Below are 19,391 nucleotides of genomic sequence, written 5' to 3'. Positions count from 1 at the left end.
ATATTTTACTATACTAATTCAACACTAATTCCTTTATGGGTCCCGGAGTAGTGTGCTACTCGCCGAAAAAGCGCCTCAGCGTTTTGTCTAGGGTAGTAAGCGCTATATAAATGCAATTACAATACAATTACCTTAAAATTATTATTAATGGTCTTCCATTACCTCTCAGCTCTATTTTTCCTCATTTGGATGTTTACCTGCACTTTAATGCCTAATCATAGAGCTTACAAATAAACATTAAATGTATTTCAGTACGAAACGTATTCACTATATTTATAAACTGTGATATTTAAGTTTTAAATTATATTTAATAAAAATACAATATGATTGAGTTTCATTTTTTTGTACCTAACCATTGTACTATGACTTAGAAATTAAAACCTTTAATTATTTTTTATATGGATAGCTCCAATTAAGCAACTCATACTATAGCCCCTAATAAAAACGCTTTCCAATGATAAATATATAATAGATGTAAATTCAATTAATGTTTTTTAATAAAATATGGTGCCCTTACCATAGCACTAATAATACCACCGACTGGTAAATGAATATACAATAACTAATGTGAGTTTTAAAACTAACCCCAACCAATAGTTATGTGATTAGATTAATTTATATTTATGGCTGTATTTCTGAAAATCACTAGATATTTTGGAAATGAAATAGGCAATAAGCTGGTCATAAGTATTTTCACTATATTCACTGAGCCATGTGGCACGCAAGCACGTAAATTACACAACAACAACAACAACGGTTTACTTAATGTGAACAAGGCTGATACCAACCGAATGGCGTATTTGGAGACACTGCAATAAATTGAAATACTGCAGACCTTGGGTTCTAGTGTCTGGTTCTTGAATACTGTGACTGGATCCTTTAAATAATTTACATTTATATGTAATTGCATTTAATTAAACTGAAATAAATGCATGTTAAGGAAAATTCTACTTACCCAGTATGCATCTGTTCTTGGCATATAGAGCTGCAGAGCCATTTGCTTTAGCATAGATCGCCATCTAGTGTTGGGTCCGCATGTTTGCACTTTGTTTTTGTTCGAAGAAGTGCTTGCAGTCACGAGGTAGGAGACTCCTCCTTTTGGTGATAGTGCATATGGCCATTGACTCCACCCCCAGATTGTTTTGCCGTAAGGTGATGATGGCGTTAGTAAAAGTAGTAAAGGGATGTCCATGTATAGTGTATCTAAGTAAGATAATACTGCAACAGATAAAAGGTACCCGGGGAGGCTGGTGGGGGCATACGGCTTTACAGTTCTATATGCCAAGAACAGAAGCATTCTGGGTAAGTAGCATTTTCCGTTCGAGGCATATGAGCTGCAGATCATATGCTTTAGCAAAGACTAAACAGCAGTTATCCTCCATGCGGTGGTTAACCTGTATCTGTTGCAGTGGTTTGAAATAGTGTTCTTAAAACTGCCTTGCCCCCACTAGCTTGTTGGTTTGCCAACACATCTACACAATAGGGCTTTGGGAATGTGTGAGATATAGGCCATTTTGGAGCTTTGCAGATGTAATCTAAGGGTATATTCCCTAAGAATGCCATGGAAGCCCCTAGTTTGTGTGTAGAGTGCGCCCTAGGGGGAATTGTTAATGAGCGCTTAGCTTTAATGTAGCATATTTGGATGCACATAACTATCCACAGTGCAACACCAGCTTTTGATATGGGATTGACTTTATGCAGTGCCGAAAAAGCAACAAAGTTGTTTAGTTTTCCTAAAAGATTTAGTTCTTTCAAGGTAAAATAGTATGGCTTCTTTTACATCCAGTTTGTGAAAAGTGCATTCTGCCACTGAGTCTGTTTGAGGGAAAAAAACAGCTAACTCAGCGGATTGGTTGAGATGAAATGAAGAAACTACTTTTAGTAATAATTTAGGGTTAGTCCTAAAAATCACTTTATTTTGGTGAATTAGTAAAAATCGTTCTTGTATAGTTAGTGCCTGGAGCTCACCTACTCTTCTAAGAGATGTGATGGCTATAAGGAAGGCTGCCTTCCGGGTGAGAAATTGTAATTCACATTTGTGCAATGGCCCATAGGGTGGACCCATGAGTCTTGTAAGGACTGTAGTAAGATTCCACTCTGGAGAGGGTGGAAGTCTAGGAGGAATTATTCTTTTGAGTCCTTCCATGAAGGCTTTGATAGCAGGCACTCGAAACAAAAACAAGTGTTGTCTGTTTTGTAGATACAACGCTATTGCAGCAAGGTGTAAGCGTATAGATGTATATGCTAAGTTAGAACGCTGTAGGTGTAGCAGATAGAAAGTTATTTTTTGTATGGAAGCATCTAGTGGATTGATGTTGTTGTTTGTACAGTAAATGACAAATTGTTTCCACTTCGCAGCATAGCATGCTCTTGTGGTAGGGCATCTAGCCTCTTTAATGACATTCATGCAGTCTGGCGGAAGATTAAGGTTGCCAAACTCTATGATTTCAGATGTCAGATCGCAAGTTTGAGTTGACTGGGATCTGGATGTCTGATCTCTCCATGTTTCAGAGTGAAAAGCTTGGGGGAGAGGTGTAGTTTTGGTGAGGAACTACGGACAGTTCCAACAGGGTTGGGAACCATGGCTCTCGAGCCCATGTGGGAGCAACTAGGATCATTGACAGGGAATGTTGTGTGCGCTTCTGAACCAGTAATGGAATTAGCCGGAGAGATGGAAAAGCGGAAGCACATTTTCGTGACCAATTCATCCATAGCGCAGTGCATAGGACAATGGACGAGAATACCAAGATGCGAAGCTTGGGCATTTTGCGTTGATGTGTGTGGCAAAGAGATCTATTTCTGGGTAGCCCCACATTTGGAAGAATGGGAGGAGAACTGGAGGATGTAGTCCACATTCATGGATCTGTTGTCTTTGTCGACTGAGCAGATCTGCAATCTGGTTGTTTACTCCTGGGAGGTGTTCTGTAAGGAGATATATTTTTTTGAGGTATGGCCCATCTCCATATGCTTTGAGGTAGTTGTGAAAGGTGTAGAGTCCCCCCCCTGTTTTTGTATGAGGTACATTGCTGTCATGTTGTCTGTACGAACTAGGACTGATTTGCCTACTAGATGCAGTTGAAAAGCTTTCAATGCTAGGAAAAGTTCTATTAGCTCCAGCTGGTTTATGTGGAGTTGTTTTTGTTATAGGGGCCATATGCCCTGAATGGTATGTTTTTGAAGGTGAGCCCCCCCAACCAGTGAGCGATGCGTCTGCTGTTAGCACTATTGTGGAACTAGGTCGACGAATGGCCACCCCCTTGGAAAGATTTTGTGTATTCTACCACTGGAGAGAGCGATTGTTGCGGCTGACCACCAACACTAGATCAGTTAACTGACCTGGAGCCTGGTTCCACTGATGTGCTAAGCATCCCTGTAGGGGACGCATTTGAAGTATCGTGTAAGGAACGATGAAAATGCAAGAAGCCTTCATGCCGATTAATTGCATGAACACTCAGGCTGGTAGTGAGTGTTGAGGCTGAAATTGTGATATCAGATTTTGCATGTTGCGTATTTTGGCTGGGTTGGAGTATGCTAGAGCTCTGCAAGTGTCTATTGTGGCTCCTAGGTATGCTTGCATGTTGGATGGTTGGAGGTGAGACTTGGTGCAGTTTACAGTGAAACCCAAGTCGTGAAGCAGCTGAACTGTCTTGTGAGTGTGGTGTATCCAGCCGTGCTGTGATCTGACTTTTATTAGCCAGTCATCTAGACCTTATTCTTATTTCCACTGTTGCCTCCTCGAAAACAACCTCTGGAGGAGGGAGATTGGTTGTTACCCTTATAGGAGGAGGAGGGATTCTTTGTGGACACTGTTTTTGAGCCACCCCTGTAAAAGGAGGGTTGAAAGGAACCCCTGCTACAAGGTAATTGTAAGGCCCCCATGGACTTTGTAGTTTCCGTGTCTTTCTTCATATCTTCTAGGGAAATAGCGACAGCTGGCCCGAAAAGATGCTCTTTATGAAAGGGTTGATTAAGTATGGAGGACCGTACCTCCTGCTTGAATCCAGAGATTCTAAGCCAAGCGTGTCAGCGAAATAGTATGCTAGTGTTGATGGCACGATATGCTGTGTGTGCTGCATCCAGTGCGCATTTTGGATGGAAGTGTTGGTAATGAGCTTCCCTTCTTAAGAGGTCATTAGCTTTGGTTTTATACTCATCTGGCAAATATTGCATGAGTTTTTCCAACTCATCGTAGTGAGCCCTATCGTAGCATGCTAAAAGCGCTTGAGCATTGGCAATACGGCAGTGGTTAGCTGCCTGCGAAGCCACTCTTTTGCCTGAGGCATCAGTGACTTTAGACTCACTATCAGGAGAAGGGGCATCACCTGTGTTTTGAGAGTTTGCCCTTTTGTGGGTGTTAGATATTACAAGAGTCTAAGGGCAACTGACCTTTTATATATGCGTGGTCTGTAGGAGCAGCTTTGTATTTTTTTATCTAGTCTAGGTGTGAGTATTCTGGATCCAACTGGGTCCTTGAATACCTCATCCATGTGATTTAACATGCCCTTGAGCATTGGTAAAGAATTAGTAGACCTTTATGAGTGCGTTAGTGTCTCAACAAGGAAATTTTCTTCTAGAAAGTCTGTATGAAGCTCCACCCCGTGATATTGAGCAGCCCTGTTGATAAGCTGAACATTGCCAATGTGGTCGTCAGATGGGGAGGGTCTGGAGGGATAAGGGTCTGGGTCATTGTCCTGATCTGGTTCCTTATAATAATTCTATCAGGGATCAGTGTCCTGTGGTAGGTCCTGAACTTGTGGCATATCCTGATCTTCATCCCCATGATCTTCATCCTGTGGGTCAGGTGGTAGTGGAGGTGGTGTTGTATTTTATAGTGTAATGATTACATTTGAGTAAGGAGGAGAGGGGGTATGTAAAGGGGAGAGGCGTTAGTACCCATGTCCTTTTTCTTCAAAGGTATAGAGCAATCCTCAGAGATACAGCTTACGTTTTTTAGGAAGAAGAGTGGCCAGGAGGTGTCCAGTTTTAGGGTCAATACTTAGTCTTTTGTTTTGGATTCGAAGGTGGGTTGTCGGACTGAGGCTCTTTGTATGGGGTACCTTTTTCTTTAGGAGTTGATTTCGGCGTCGAAGATTTGGGCTGAGAGTCTTTGGGCGTTTAATATTTTGAATCTGAGTGCTTGGTTTTAGCCGGTTTGGGCTCTGAAGCTTTCGGAATGGAAGTTCTTGGTTCCGAACCTTTCGGCACAGCGGATCTCAGCTCCGAGCCTTCAGATGTCGAGGATTTCTGCTCTGAAGATATCGGTTTAGACGATTTCTGCTCCGAATCTTTAGATTTGGAGGATTTCGGCCCTGAAGCTTTACATTTGGAGGATTTCGGCCATGAAGCTTTAGATTGAGGATTTAGGCTCCGAAGCTTTAGATTTGCAGGATTTCGGCTCCGAAGCCTTCGGTGTTGAAGGTGCCGGTGGTGTGGAGACTGGCAAATGCTTCGTCTTATGTTTCGGTGCCGAGGGTGTTGGTTCCGCATCGGAATGTGGCTGGCTCGAGAATGAGCCGGAAGGCTCGTCTTTGTGTTTCATAGCCAGGCATCTGAAACATTTTCTTGGTGCCGACCTGAGCCCAAAGGCAAAGGTGATACCGGAGCCTTAGGTTTTGCTTGAGTGGGCACATGGAGTTCTGTTCTCCCGGTACGTTGATCCGGAGTGATATTCAGTAGCTCTACCATGTCGGAGTCAGCTTGGGACACAGAGACCAGTTCTTAGTCCTCTGCTTCTGCAGCTGGACGATGGGAATCTAAAACTTCAACGAAGATGTCCGGTATGGAGCCACTACTGTGCTGTATCACGTGGCATCGAGCCCGACGATCACAAATGGTTTCCTTGGATCGGAACAATCGGCACGCTTCACAGTCCTTTTCGTCGTGTTCCGGGATAAGCAGAGGTTGCACACCTCGTGCAAGTGTGTCCATGGAAATTTAGCACTACACCCGGGACATAGTTTAAATTGAGTGCATTCCATCAACTGCTGGCATAGTCAGAATGGCGCCCCGAAGTTCTTGATCGGAGGTTTTCACAGTTTAAACAATACGCATCGAACAGGAAACCGCGATCGAAAGGCAATACCATCGAGGTTAGAGGTTTGCACGTCGAATCGGTTCGAGAACGATACCGAACCACAGCAATACACTTCCGAACCCGATGGCGGAAAAAAAATCTGGGTTTGGAGTCGATGCCCATGTGCACTATCACCAAAAGGAGGAGTCCCCTACCTTGTGACTGCAAAGACTTCTTCAAACAAAAATAAAAGTGCAAACATCTGGACCCAACACTAGATGGTGATCTATCCTAAGGCATATGATCTACAGCTCATATGCCTCGAACATAAATTTTTTTAATACTATGTAGAAGCAAATGAGGTAGTTGTATGGTAGAAGTATTTTTTGTTGAGGTAATCGTCAGTAGTGGCAAAGTTCAAATGTGGAGCTGTGATGATACTCTACAGGTGAACCTCTATGAAGCTGAAACCTGTGTCCCACCCAGTGATTAATGCTGACCTGCAATGAAAAACGCCAGCTGGAAGAGGCCGAAGATCGAATGGAAGACGTTGACCAGAATGGAGGGCTCTTCTCGGTTTCTGCAGGGCAAGATGCTTGGAATGAGAAGCAGGAGGCTGGAGACACCGGAAATGATCAGGTAGTAGGGGATGAGGTACTGTGCAGGGCAGTCGTGGAAGTACACCGACCCTGTGGGAGCAAGAAGAGAGCATCATCAGAGTAGTACTGCACCTTCCATCCCAAGCCTCCTTTCATTTCGGCTTCTTTCAGTGAGAGGAAGGAGGCGAGCATCTGTGCACAAAAATGCATTTAAGTGGCCAAGTTGGGTTTTCATTTAATGTGTAAACTGGTTTTAAAGCCACTATGTAAAGGCAGATCAGTGTAAACAGCAAAGTGGCAGCAATGCTTCTCTATATTACACATGTTGTTAAACCGAGGGGTAGTTTGAGGGGAATAAGCACATAATGGTAATTTGTAGTTGCTCGACTCCTTTCATTGTAATCCCAAGTACCCACCTGTTTCTTTGTGGTTTGTTTTTGGAGACAGGAATTTCAGTTTGCCCTTACTCCTAAAACTGTTCTGGGGTACTACTTCGAAAGGTGTTTTAGAGAGGCTTCCTCATAAACATCTATGAATTGCATCTACTACTAGTAGTGCAATATTGTACTGTAACAACAAGCAACACAAGTCAGATACTATTCTGCTCGTTCACATTCTTCAGCCTGATGTGTGGCCATTCATTATGTGTTTAAGACTAATTTTGCGACCTTAATAACTCCTAAGCACGTTTTGGAATAATTTGAGGTGAAGTACAAGCAGTCGTCAGCCGAATAAGGGACCATCTTCTAACAGGAAAAAGAGTCAAACAGGAACACATATCGTTTGTACAAACTTTCAGTGTTTGACTCGTCTAAATGGAACTATTTGTCTTGTTTTTTTAGAGCTAGAACACCCATTTTTATGAGGTTTACCCTAAATGTGAATGGCTTTGTAGTACACAAGTACGCCAGGAAGGTTCAGGCTGATGGCAACCAATTTGGTTGCAGTTATGTCTCCCCGTTTACTCTGGTGGAAGAGAAATATCTAAGTCACTTGGTGAAAAATTCGTAATTTTGTGCCGTACAGTTCCGGACTCTACACCCACTCTCTGTGCCTGCCTGACTGTAGACGTTAGCCAGGATTAAAGCATTTGGTGATGGTGCTTTTTGTCTTCAATATTCTTTGTTCCGCTGGTAAGCAGTGTAGCAATTTAGGGCCATTACTGCATGCATTCATTTCTGAATGTGTTTTTGGCCAGACATGCCCGACCTTATGTTGTATTGCTGCACAGTTAAGGGTCTGTTCAGCTCCAGTGTGTGTGTGGCCTGGAACAAGGGTTGACCCTGCAGGAGCATGTGTAGTTGACTATGTTTGCCCTTCTAGGTGAAGGAAAGCTTGGAATCACATACTACACTCAGGACCGCTTGCAGAAGGCTTTTTTTCATATTGGTTAATGTATAATTTTACTGACTTTATTCTGTGGTTTTCTGGGTGTGGTATAGAATTTACCCAAAAACTAAACTTCAACAATAAATGCAACTCTAGTCTGATTTGGGACGGTCTTTGAGGGAATGGAGGTTTATAATGCAAGCAGCAGGTGAGCCAGGGTGTACGTATGGTCACTGATACCTTGAAGCAGTGATAGTTAATATGCTTGTGATGGAGTGATCAATAGCTGGGTAGATGGCTCATTGAGCTGGAGTTCCATGGTTTCATGGCTGAAGAAGCGTGCTCCAAAAATGGGGCATGGTCTTGCTTCCTTGGGACACGTTTCCTTCCCCAGCATGTTTACAAGGTGTACAGCCCCCTAAATCAGAGCAGTGTTTATCATAGTCTTGTCTCCTGGGGCAAGAGAGGTCTGGAGCCATTAGTACAGGTCGAGCTAGGATTGACACCTTTTTCAAAGAAGAACAGCCAATTTTTGTGTCTTCAGATTTTGAAAGAGTCAGGAGCTCATACCTCAAGGGAATATTTGCAAAATCCTCTATTACTTTATATTATGGTAATTCTGCCTCTAGCTGCTTTAAAAATCATTTAGGAATAGTTTAGGCAGTGCTAAAATACCTTTGAATGAGGTCTCCATTTATCTGCTGTGTTAGGTTAAAGATTCAAAAGGAAAAAATACATTTTTGCTTATTTTTATGATTTGTTTTTACCAGTCTCAACGTTAAATTAGTGGCTATGCTGGTAGAATAATGACCAGATACAACTGATGGCGATGAACGCTCAGCTTTATGAGGGGATTGTTGTCAAATGAAATGAAAAATAAATCCTGGACCAAGTACATCAGGGCACCATGCAGCCTAGAATTCAGTTGGATTCCTCTAGTCAAAGGCAGACAAATCAGGTTTACCCTGCTGCAACATCCTAAACCCCTCTAGGGTGTAACTCAAGACATGCAGCAGGTTCAGCCTACACATTAGCAGGGCAGCACAGGGTAGGACCCACTCACCGACAGTGATGCTTGCAATGGACATCCCTGCTGTGATGACTTTCCCAGACACTGCAAAGGAGAAGAGAAAATCAGGTTAAAAAAAGTTAGGTCTGGGGACAACATCCATGCTCTGATAAGCCCTTCTGTATTTAAGACCTGCTCTGTACTGCAATCCCACCTAAGGAATCCCACACCCGCCCCCTTATCCCGAACAACAACTCATTCCCCAACCCTTGCCCCACCATGATGTAGATTCACCAAAATGCCAGTGGTAGCAGGAGTGACGTCACGCACCCTTCAAACCCAATGACATCACAGTGCTTACCCTCAGCCCCACAATACCCCCCAGCCCCCGATTACCTACTGGGGGTTAGGTGAAGGCAAGGAGGTAAAGTTCGAAAAAAGTCAGGGCTCCTTGCAGCTCAATTTACTTTTTGATCATACATTTTGTTCCAGAGACTAGGGATTGCTTAGGTAGCGCAAAGGGGACCAAAGGCTAGGATACGGTGACACGGATAGCAGCAGCTACCCCTTTATTCATATCCATGAGCTGAATCCTCCTCCTGCTTAAACAGGGGGAATTATAAAGTTGTCATTATCCAGGCTGCAGGCACCCTTCTTCATATTAATGCCCTGGTTTATCATGAAATTAACAGTGCCCAAGATCTAGGCTATGTAATCTGATTAAACGTAATTTAAGCAAGACAACTAGAAGAATAACCTTTGGGTCACTTATGAGCTGCATCATTGCTCATCTAGAGGTGATGTTATTGTTACCTTAACTCTTGTTGCAGGAACCAGTGGGCTGGAGTCACTCTGAGCAGACAAAATGGCAATACAATGTATTTACAGTCAGAAAGATCACCACTGCTGGGACTGAATAGGTCTAATTTAATTAAATGTACCCTTTCCTTCTGAAGCAGCTAGTCTCTGAAACCATTGATTACCCAGGAGGGACACCGAAAAGGCTGCTGGAAAACTTACCTGGCACTCTATCCTGCCGTGAGGGGAACGGCCGCACTGGAGAGTGTCCCGCTGACGCCGTGTGGGGAACGGCTGAACTACAGCTCCCAGGTGCCCCGGCGGCTCACACCTGACGCCGGTAACACCGCACCCGGAGGCGCTTGAAAAGGAAGGAACGCCTCCCGCATCCGCGGGACGCGCCGGACGAAGCCCGGACTAAAGGCGGCCAGTCTGTGACAGATAGGGGCAGGGCCATGGTCCTTGGTTCTGGAACAAGCTGAGGTACCCTTAAACTATCTTGTTCTAGTTCTGCTACTGGTACTCAAACCTGTTTTTGTCATTTCCAAGCTGCTTTTAGCTGGTTTGTTCCCTGGACTGTGTTTGAACCGATTCATTTTTTAACTGTGTGTTGGAACTATTTTTTTGTTCCTGACTAAGGCTTTCGGAATTGTAATATTCTTTGTGTAGTATTTTGAGAGTGTTAATTATGTCTAAATGTAACAGTGTAAACACTCGCCCCGCCCTAGCTATTTTTGACAATTATCTTGTTAAGGTAGTAGATAAAATTAATAAAGATCGCCGACTTTCATTGGGGCGGGGGAGCCCCTCTGTTACCCTTTCTGACCCACCCCAGTCACCCATATCCTTGTCTACTTCTTTAATCGAAATAAGCTCTAATCTGGAATTCCCTGTGGCTACCCCTATGGAACTTGAGCCTAATGTGGCTATGCCAGAATCTCCTCTTGATATAACAGCTTCTGACTCTCCGACTCCTAGAGCCCAGAGGGTATTAAGATCTGGGAGGAATATCAGCAGGATAGATACACAAAAACGGGGAGCGGGGGGGGGGAGGGGAAGCACAGCAAGAAAAGACCAGAGCCATTATCTAACAGCGCCTCAAGCGATTTGGAAGCTGTTGTTAACAATCCCCAGGTTAAACTGGTCCCAGAACAGTTAGAGCTTTTGATTAGCATTATCGATGCAAAGATGGATAACATTTTGAAACCGTTAATGGACAGACTTGATGCTATCTCGGGGGAGGTAACAAGGTTGGGAGGCCTTCTCCTGAGTTTACACGCAGGGTCTAATGTTATCTTAGAAACCAGTACTAGGGTTAATGGTCCTGTGATAGAGATACCAGATATCCCCAATGAGGGACCTTGTCCTGTTAACATAGCTATATCTAACCCAGTGCAAACGGTGAGTTTAAGGACCCCTATTGGAACAGTTTCTGCGGATAAGCCAGGGCCAGTAAAAGAGAAGTCAAGGCGACACGGCTATCCGCAACCCGACTTACCACCTGACTGTGCCCCCTATGTGGCAGTCTTGACTAATGTTCCACCAGTCAGGGAATCAGAATTATTTGGCAACTTTGAAACTCAAGAATCCCTAAAGAACAAAACCGTGGGTTGGCTCAATCGAGAGTGTGGTTTCCCTGTAGCTTTGTCCGACCAGATCTTAACTACTACAAGAACCAACTGGATAGGGAAATCACACAAAAATATTAGTGGCGATTGTGTAATAGTTAATTTTAAAAATCCCCATCTAGCCACTACCTCTCTGATTAGAGCTACCTCCCGCCCACCAAATGATCAGGGGATAACATTAAGGCCTTTGGGGTTCTTTTATAGACATCTATTTGCTCAGCCAATTAACGATTTTGGGGGAAGAAGAGGTAGTGCCTCTAGTATGTCTAGGGGTTTTGAGTTGGCAACATCTAACCGCTACCAACCCCTGAGTGATTTAAACTCCAATAATTGACTGAACCTTGACCAGCCTCCTTCTCAACCTGTAGTAAATAGTGAATTCCATGGTGGAGAATTAGTAGTAGTGGGAAATGATTTGGGGTCTACTACCATTGTAGGTAAGCAAAATGTTAATCGTATGATTCACATTGCCTTGGATGATTCTGATGGGCATATCGAGGGTTTACCTACAGTAGATAGGCTAAGTTCAACTTATATAGATCCCAATGTTGTACAGGACAACCATTGTACTAATCCAACTATTATTACTGTAGATACTATGCATACACCTACCGGGCTTTCTAGCTGCTTTATTGCCAGTTGGAATGTTGCGGGTCTAAAGTCTAAGGAGGATTGTCTGGGGTGGATGGAATTTGTTGACCTCTTTGATATTATTTGCCTCCAGGAAACCTGGTGTAAAAAAAATTTGGGTTATAATGGTTTTGTGTCTAACCATCTGCCCGCTACGGCATCAACCTCTGGTAGAGCCAAGGGCGGGCTTTTGATATTGATATCTGTAAAAATACCTATAATCGTTAAAAAATATGTTATCGTGGGGGCTCACTCTCAAATTTTATGGTTGTCACAGGAGGAGGGAAGAAATATTCTTTTAATCAATTTTTATAATAACATTTTTGATGGTACCAGGCATCTGGTGATTAACGCACTAGAGAGTGCTCTGGTTGACATTATAGATCTGTGGTTCCCAAACTGTGCGCCGCGGCTCCCCGGTGCGCCGTAATGAGGAGCCAGGGGCGCCGCGGCCACAGTGTGGAAATGTGAAGCCTCTTGCACCCGCAGCCAAAATACGTCCCCCCTGCAAAAAAACGGGGACATGGTTTGTCCCAAGAGCGCACTGCCGCCATATGTGCGTATGTATACGCGTGCGTTGTACGTGCATTTTACAATTGGCGGAGACTCTGCACAGTGGCTTTCCTGTTGTTTATCCTTACCGGACTAGCCCATTGCAAGGTCTCTGTGTACTGTGAGCCAAGGAGGAGGAAACCCATGGAGAACCTCTCATCTGCAGCGTAATTTGTATTGTCAGGAGCCTGGTTCCTGAAGGACTGTCTAAAGGTGTTAAATAGGGTAATTAACAAGGCTATTAGCTGCTCAGGGAGCAAGATATGTATATATGGCTGCAGCTGCAAGCCATCCCTCATCAGAGCACAAACACCAACGTATTAACTATCACCTGAAACTCAGCAAATGTTTTTACTCAATGAAAAACGACCTTCTTTAAATGTACCTATCATGGTTACTTCCCTCATTTGTTTGAAAATGTCACTTTGGGTAATTTTTAAGATCAATTACCAATTCGTGAGAGGAAGGGAGGCAAGTGTACCTACGGAGGTAGTCTACATTACTGGCATACGCATGCCATACGCTGCTCTGGCCGTTTGAGGGGAAGTTACTGCTGTCGTCTTCTGCCTCCCGCTGTCTTCTGCAGCCTGCAGTCTTCTGTCGTTGGAACCTCTTCCCACATAAGATAAGTTAAATGGGCAGTTGGGGTTGATTTGTAATTTGAGCCGTTTTTATAACACACCCATACTCTTTGCTCGTGCGGCCCCAAGTATGTACTTTAGAGATGGATGGCATATTTCACACTGCCCTGATGTTATCATTTTTTGTGTGTTTTGCGTTTATTGGGACCAGGCGTGTCCTAGGACGGTGCTTACGCTTGCTCGGTTCAGTGTTGCCATTTGTCTGTGCGTCTTTGCTGCAGAGAATGTGACGAGGTCACGTGATATTCATTTTGACTGTTTCATGGTGTTTTAGCTGGCAGTGCGCTTCCCCAGATATCTTGAGCATTCAAGATTTTCAAATGAAGTTCTCCGGTATTTTCCTCTGTTTCGCTCTTCACTTTCGAGCTGTATTTCATAAGCGTGCTTTTAGCATTAGGCTTTGCTTGGATAAGTTTAATACTAACCACAAACAGGGCGCCTCTATGAACCACCTTTAGGACCGATGCAATATTCATAGAGGGTGCAGGGTGATGAGAAGCAAGTAGGCGCTAAGGCTGGAAAGCAAGAGCTTTAAGAACCACCAAACACTGAACCAACCTTACATGAAGCCCCTCAGAGTTTGGTCAATTCCTAGCAATGAACTGTGTCTTGGACTTTCTGCAGAATAAAACTCTTGTTCAACAAATACCTGATCTCAGCCAATGTACCCCACAAGCACTTGCAATGAACCAAGCTAATGCTGCTGGGTGCACCCCATCCCTGCCCGTGACCTCGAGAAGATGAGGTCAGTGAGCCGGGAAGGATACCTGGTCCTTGCCACAGCTTCTAAGCACATCATCTAACACCTCTAAGAAGACGGTCGACATACTACTGACGGAGCCTACATTCCAGCTATCTGGAGGATTCACCACAGAAAGGCCTTGACTCGCACTGACATTGCTCTGCTGGCATCCTTTACTCAAAGGGGATGTTACCTTAAACCTGGCACGGAGTGGGCACTTAGAGTGCACCGCTGCCATCCTGCATCCAGAGATAAGATTGAGTGGCACATGGGCAGAGATAGCGCTGCTGGCAGCCTCCATCCAAAGGTGAGACTGGCTGGCACATGGCACGTAAAGGGTACAGAGGCTGCCCTGCTGGCATGCTCCATGCATAAGTGGCTGGCAGGTGGCACTGAATAGGTTCAAAGTTTGGTCCTGCATGCACTGGGGTGGCCTTTAGAACCAGACAGTGTTGAGGTGACGCTTCCAGAACTATGCAGGACACCTCAAATGAGGCCTGATCAACTGGACACCATAATGTAGAGCAACATACAAACTCCCCACAAGTACTCTAGAAGTAGACATAACTTTCTAAAATACATTTTGCTCCCCTGAAGGCTGTTTTGCAGACAGCTGCTTGCTTGCTGTCGGGCTTACATCCTCTCCCACCCGCCCACCGGTAAAAAAAATGGTGGGGAGCCATGGCCAACTGCCAATTAGGTCAAGGGAGCCACGGGTCAAAAAAGTTTGGGAACCACTGTTATAGATGGATCAAACGTTATTTTTGAATTTATTTTGGTAGGGGATTTTAACATTGCAGTCTGCCCCCTCTCCCTCCACGGTATATGTGGGGTTACCAACCGTGTTGGGGATGCAGATCTCCACTTTCCCCATAACTTGTACGGTGAATCCTTGAACAATTTGTTGGCAGTACTTGATATGGAAATATTGGACAACATGAGGAATGATTTAGATGAATGTATCCCCACTTTTGTAGGTAGGGGGGCAAATACTGTCATTGATTTTATATGTATGTCTTCTAACCTTGTCCCTTGGAGTCTGGCCCACAAGGTCGTGGATATAATGCTTAGCGACCATAACTGTTTAACCATTGAGGCCACACTCTGGAAAGAAAAACCTGTACCTGATCTAGGTGTTATTGTTAACATTGAACCCCATAGACCTAATGGTACTAGGTTAAGATGGAAGGGGGATAAGGCTGAAATGACATCAGATTTTATTATAAGTAGTTGCCGGTCAGAAATCACTGTGATCCTCGAGCAAGTTAATGTCACTGTTGAACTGATCGGATATTTTATTAAAATTAACACCATCATTGACAATAAGTTTACCAAAAAAGCTGGCCCTAAGCCCGACCAATCAAGGGGATGGTTTGACCATGCTTGCACTATTACATTAAAAGAGCTTAAAGAGGCTCTGGCAGTCAAACCTAGAGATAGGAATCAGGTGTCCCAGCTTAGAATTAACTATAAGATAATTTTAAAACGAAGAAAGAAAGAGCTTCAGCTTGAGGCATGGGATAAATTGAATGAGGCGGCAGAGTTAAAAAATTGCACACTATTTTGGGCCACTGTTAATTGCCCGTTTCTCAAAGATGAGAAGGTTCCAGAATTAACTTCCATGATTAGTATGGAATCATGGATTGCCCATTTCTCTATTATCTTTGATTCAGATAAAGCCTTGGGTAATTGTATAGATGGGTGGCCCATTATCCCTCTGGATATTACTATTATAGAGGTACTGGATAGCATTAGAGCTAGTAAAGGGGGAAAGGCTCAGGGACCTGATGGGGTCCCCATTGAGGTCTATAAAACAGCCCCGGATGTATGGGGCCCACTGCTGGTTAAAGTTTTTAATGCAGCAGTATGTTATGGGATACCCGCGACCTGGGAGGAATAAATTATTATCCCCATATTTAAGAAAGGTGACCGGGGAGATGCGAAAAATTATCGTCCAATTTCTTTGTTGGATTCCTCGGTGAAAATTATGAGCCGGGTACTTCTAGTTCGATTGGAAGAATGGGCTGAAACTAACGGGATCTTAGCTAACTGCCAGTTCGGGTTTAGGAAAGGATGTGGAACAATTGAGCAGTGCTTAAATCTCGAATTCCTGATCGGAAAATATACCCAGGCAAAGAAGGGCTCTATTTATCTCTGTTTCGCAGATTTGAGTAGCGCCTTTGACATGGTGGACCACGCTATTCTCTGGAGAAAACTGATCGAAATGGGGGCACCTGAGGGTATTATTTTCTTTTTGGCCCGCCTTTATGCCAAACTACGTACCAGCATTAGATGTCAGAAATGGGGAGTGTTCCACCAAATTTAATATCGGGAGGGGTATAAGGCAGGGGTGTGTTTTAGCCCCCTTGCTTTTTACACTCTTCATCAACGAAGTAGACTCGGTTTTACAGACAGTAGTGGCAGATGCCCCGAGAGTTAATGATTTTAATGTTCCTGTATTACTCTATGCGGACAATGCCGTGCTGCTAGCAAGGACCCCTATTGGCCTTCAACGTTTGGACAGGTTTTCGCAATTTATTAAGGATAGAAAACTTGTGATTAATAAAAGCAAAACCTATATCATGGAGTGTGGGCCTGGTCCGAGTAAGCCTCAGTCTTATCATATAGAAGGTCAAAGGGTCAAAAAAGTTGATAACTTTTGCTATCTCAGGATTACTTTTTCTAAGAATTGCAGTTGGGCCAGCGAGCATAAGAATGTTAAGATTAAGATGCTGAGGAGTGCCAACGGGGTGTTCACTTTTGCCACTAAAATAGGGAACAAACGGATTAAAGACATGCTCAAGATCTTTCAGTCCAGATGTCTTGCGGTTGCCCTCTATGGGGCCGGGGTTTGGGGTCAGGCCCCTGCTGGGAGCCTTCAGGTGGAGGAGAACGCCTTCTTAAAAAGATTGTGTCTGCCTAAATCTACTTCTAATGATTTAGTTCATAGAGAACTCGGAATCCAATACTTAAGTGATTTAATTCTTCTGAGACCACTAGTGTTGTGGCGCTCCATATGGCGGAAAGAGGAGTCATCTCTAACTTGAGATATTATTAATGACTGTCTAACTATGGATCACCATTTAAAGATTCCCTGGATTAAATATATTATTGACAACTTCCAGGAATCCTATGGTCTTAATATTCTTACTGACCGATACGGCGCTGTAGACTTTTCTAAGTCTGATATGAAGAATATTTTTTTGAACTGTAAATCAGAGAGGAGGACCTGTAAGGAAGGCAAGTTATCTACCTGTGTCATCTACAACAGTATGAATGAAATTGGGGGCTATCAACAATATCTGACCCAAGTGACCAGAGCTTCCCATCTGTTTGTTTTAACTAGGTTAAGGATGGGGATTGTGCACAATTTAGTTGCTTTCCCTTCCGTGAACAAGCACCCCGTTGGCCCCTGTTTGTGTGACAATATCTCTGCACAAAGCACTATGCACTTTCTTCTGCTGTGTCAATTGTATGGGAATTATCGTAAACCCTTTTTAAAACAGATTTTCGTCAAGTTTGGTGTAAGGACAGTCCATGATTCTATGAAATTGCTTTTTAACCTGCACCATCCTGACGTCTGTTTTTTTACTGCTACCTTTCTGCTTAAAGCAATTGGCATTAGGAAAAGTATGAGTTTTTAAATATTTATTCTGTCCCCGTCTGTATATTATGTTCCATTTTTAACCACAACTGTTAATTGCTTATGTAAATGGTACTGTAACTGTGACCTGTTTTTACCACTATGTGTGCTTTTATGGATATTCCTTTATGTTCCGAATAAAGCCTTATGAAATGATTACCCAGGAGACCCGTTTGCTCCTTTGCTCTGGTGGTTTTGGGGATTTCTTGAACACATTAATGCACCATACACTCTGCTACATCAGTAAATCCGTCCACACACATACAGTGTCTGGTATTGGATCTACAACTCAATTGTAGTTTTCATAATGATTTCAGTCACATAACTTTTTTTTTTTAAACACACATGGACCCATCTTTTCCTCTGGAAGATTTCAGTACATTTCTGAACCACTGATTGCTTTAGATTGATTGTTATTTGTTTGAAATTGAATCCCAGGGAACACTTGTGTATATCTTTACAAGTCAGAAAGAGACACTCTGTATAAAAGGTAACAGATGAGAATTTACCAAACTGAGAAACTTTACTGATCTCTATATTTGGGATGATTTGCGAGGTCTCTTTCATCTTGACTTCTCCCATCAAACGCTGCTGCTGGTTGTCTTAGAGTACCTCAATGCATACAGTGCCCTCACACAACTAATTGCTTATAGCATTAGGGAAGTAGCTATTAAATAAGCAAGTTATAAAAGGCCTCCTGGACTCTTAAAAGGAATTTGTAAATGAACCCTGGAATCCTATGTGCCTGATTTATTAGGAACGGAACAATCTGGTTTTGTTAAGGGTTGCCTCATTACAGACAATACTCGTTTATTTTTTGACATCCTGTCCAAATCCTTCCATGTCTCACATTCCTTGGCAGCAATAGCCTTAGGTGCATAAAAAGTGGTTGATAGAGTGGAATGGCCTTACCTAATTCCCACACTTAAGTGGTTTGGCTTTGGTCCTAAAATTATTTCTTTCATATCAATTTAATATACTAATCCACAAGCAGCAGTGTGTGCAAACGGTGGTACATCTTCTTACTTTAATTTAGGTAGAGGTGTCTGACAGGGTTGTCCACTGTCCCCATTCCTTTTCAATTTAGCCTTAGACCTTTTTTTATTATCAAGAATCCGTCAATATAAATATATTCATGGATTTCACTTTAAAGATACTCATATTAAATTGGCAGCTTACGCTGATGATGTATTATTTATTTCACAACCTCAGACCTCTCTCTCCGCATTCCTACAAAAAGTTTATTCCTTTGCAGCGGTCTCTGGATATAAATTAAATAAAAATCAATGTGAAATCTTACCTTTAACAAAATATACACTTTCAAAGACAATTTCGTTATCTCCAACTTCACATGTAGCCCTCAATATATTAAGTATTTAAGCTTACAGTTTAACCCTTCTATTTCAGGTACAAATTTCACGTTGGATGGAAAATTGAACACAGAGAATATCCTCTTTGACCACTAGATGGCACCCTTTATACCCATCTTGGCGGGGCTGTTTAGACATCATAAAGATGTTGTCCCCTATAAATCTCTATATAATTTCCAATATCCCAGTTTCTATTCCCTTGGATTTTTTAAAGAAAATTAACTCTATATTATCCCTTTTTCTATGGAGTAATAAAAAAATTGTGTATGTCTATCAGAATTGACATCTCCAAAGTCAGAAGGTGGTGTTAATTTCCCCGATTTCCCTACATACCACAAATCTTTTTTACTTTGTCAAGCGTTGAGATGGCTCTCCGAGTCTCTCGTAGATTGTCCTCTTTGGGCTCAACTTGAACCATTTTTTAGCTCTCCTTTCAA

The 19,391-nt window shown here is 43.0% G+C and overlaps 1 long non-coding RNA gene across 1 annotated transcript in view; it reads right to left on the bottom strand.

The window, feature by feature from the left end:
• Positions 1-6,691, bottom strand: part of LOC144799785 (uncharacterized) — a 61,980-nt gene extending 55,289 nt beyond the window's left edge. Inside the window, exon 1 of the long non-coding RNA XR_013603868.1 lies at positions 6,514-6,691. This is a non-coding gene — a long non-coding RNA (uncharacterized LOC144799785). The remainder of the gene's footprint in view (positions 1-6,513) is intronic.
• Positions 6,692-19,391: the final 12,700 nt, after the last annotated feature.

Source organism: Lissotriton helveticus, chromosome 12 (genome assembly GCF_964261635.1).
Source record: "Lissotriton helveticus chromosome 12, aLisHel1.1, whole genome shotgun sequence".
NCBI lineage: Eukaryota > Metazoa > Chordata > Amphibia > Caudata > Salamandridae > Lissotriton > Lissotriton helveticus.
This window is presented reverse-complemented; position numbering and strand designations above follow the sequence as displayed.